At 44.2% G+C, this 2199-nt stretch overlaps 1 protein-coding gene and 1 long non-coding RNA gene across 2 annotated transcripts in view; both read right to left on the reverse strand.

The window, feature by feature from the left end:
• Nucleotides 1-2199, reverse strand: part of LOC109526560 (tectonic-1-like) — a 12876-nt gene that overhangs the window by 6800 nt on the left and 3877 nt on the right. The window lies entirely within an intron of this gene.
• The window catches only part of LOC109526563 (uncharacterized), a 3172-nt gene continuing 2938 nt past the window's right edge, over nt 1966-2199 (reverse strand). The window contains exons 2-3 of the long non-coding RNA XR_002170369.1: nt 2171-2196; nt 1966-2003 (exon numbers count right to left, since the gene is read on the reverse strand). This is a non-coding gene — a long non-coding RNA (uncharacterized LOC109526563). The remainder of the gene's footprint in view (nt 2004-2170; nt 2197-2199) is intronic.

Here is a 2199-nt window from a genome sequence, read left to right on the forward strand (position 1 = left end):
TTTCAAAAGATTCTTAAAAATGAATTTCAGTTATCCCTCAATCAAACCAGGCGTGTGGGACACGAGAGCACTCCAGGTATCCAACCAGACCACCCTCATTCGGATCTGATGTCGGCCTCTGAAAAGTGACAAGATGGCCTGCGTTCTGACATGACATGCATTCTAACATGTTGATCTTTTCGCCCATTTTTAGAACATCCTAAAAGAAGGAATACAGCAGCCCGGATCTCCACCCAGACCACCCTCGTCCGGATCCGATGTTGCATTTTGAAATAAAAGGCCTCTGAAAACTTGCATGTTGACCTGATTTCTGACAAGTTGGCCTGTAGGTTTGGGGGTAACTGCAGCCCTCCGGCTATCCAACCCGACCACTCTCGTTCGAATCCGATGTTGCATTTGGGAATAAAAGGCCTCCGAAAAGGGAAAATATGACCTTATTCCCGACAAGTTGATCTGAATGCCTAACATGTTGACATTTTTGACCGTTTTGAAAAAATGTCTAAAAATTGAACCTTCGTTATCCCGTGAGGGCTGTAGGTCAGACGGTAATTACAGCACTCGGCTATCCAACCCGACCACTCTCGTTCGAATCCGATGTTGCATGATGGAATAAAAGGCCTCTGAAAAGAGAAAATAATACCTTGGGAATAAAAGGCCTCCGTATTGAAAAAATTGCAAAAAATGGAACCTTCGTTATCCCGTGAGGGCTGTATGTCAGGGGGTAACTACAGCCCTTCGGCTATCCAACCCGACCACTCTCGTTCGAATCCGATGTTGCATTTGGGAATAAAGGGCCTCCGAAAAGAGAATACCTCATTCCCGACAGGTGATCTGAACGCCAAACATGTTGACATTTTAAACCGTTTTTAAAAAATTCCTTAAAATTGAATCTTCGTTATCCCGTGAGGGCTCTAGGTCAGGGGATAACTACAGCACTCCGGCTGTCCAACCCGACCACTCTCGTTAGAATCTGATGTTGCATTTGGGAATAAAAAGCCTCCGAAATGGGAAAATATGACCTTATTCCCGACAAGTTGATCTGAACGCCTAACATGTTGACATTTATAAACCGTTTTGAAAAAATTCCTAAAAATTTATCCTTTGTTATCCCGTGACGGCTGTAGGTCAGGGGATAACTGCTGCACCCTGGCTATCCAACCCGACCACTCTCGTTCGAATCCGATGTTGCATTTGGGAATAAAAGGCCTCCGAAAAGAGAAAATAATACCTTATTCCCGACAAGGTGAACGCCAACTTGTCGGGAATAAGGTCATATTTTCCCATTTCAGAGGCCTTTTATTCCAAAATGCAACATCGGATTCGAACGAGAGTGGTCGGGTTGGATAGCCGGAGGGCTGTAGTTAACCCCTGACCTACAGCCCTCACGGGATAACGAAGGTTTAATTTTTAGAAATTTTTTCAAAACGGTCGAAAATGTCAACATGTTAGGCATTCAGATCAACTTGTCGGGAATAAGGTCATAGTTTCCCTTTTCGGAGGCCTTTTATTCCCAAATGCAACATCGGATTCGAACGAGAGTGGTCGGGTTGGATAGCCGGAGGGCTGTAGTTACCCCCAGACCTACAGGCCAACTTGTCAGAAATCAGGTCAACATGCCAGTTTTCAGAGGCCTTTTATTTCAAAATGCAACATCGGATCCGGACGAGGGTGGTCTGGGTGGAGAGCCGGGTGCTGTATTCCTTCTTTTAGGATGTTGTAAAAATGGGCGAAAAGATCAACCAACATGTTAGAATGAAGGTCATGTCAGAACGCAGGCCATCTTGTCACTTTTCAGAGGCCGACATCAGATCCGAATGAGGGTGGTCTGGTTGGATACCTGGAGTGCTCTCGTGTCCCACACGCCTGGTTTGATTGAGGGATAACTGAAATTCATGTTTAAGAATCTTTTGAAATAAGTAGAGGAGCTCAAAATGTCATATTTGAGAGGCATTTTAATTGGTAATGGAACATTCGATCTGAATGCCAGTACTGTGGGTGTATACCTGGCATGCCTTAGTGTGTCGACAACCTGGTGTGGTTGCGCTATCACCCAGATTAGTTTCTTTAATTTTTTTTTTTTTTTAATGTCAGGTGAAATTGATGTAGAATTACCATTGACTTTATTTTCTATCTCCACTTGAGAACGCTTATTAGTACTGTGGGTGTATACCTGGCATGCCTTAGTGTGTCGACAACCTG

The sequence above is a fragment of the Hippocampus comes genome, unplaced genomic scaffold (genome assembly GCF_001891065.2).
Source record: "Hippocampus comes isolate QL1 unplaced genomic scaffold, H_comes_QL1_v1.1 scaffold309, whole genome shotgun sequence".
In the NCBI taxonomy this organism is placed as follows: domain Eukaryota; kingdom Metazoa; phylum Chordata; class Actinopteri; order Syngnathiformes; family Syngnathidae; genus Hippocampus; species Hippocampus comes.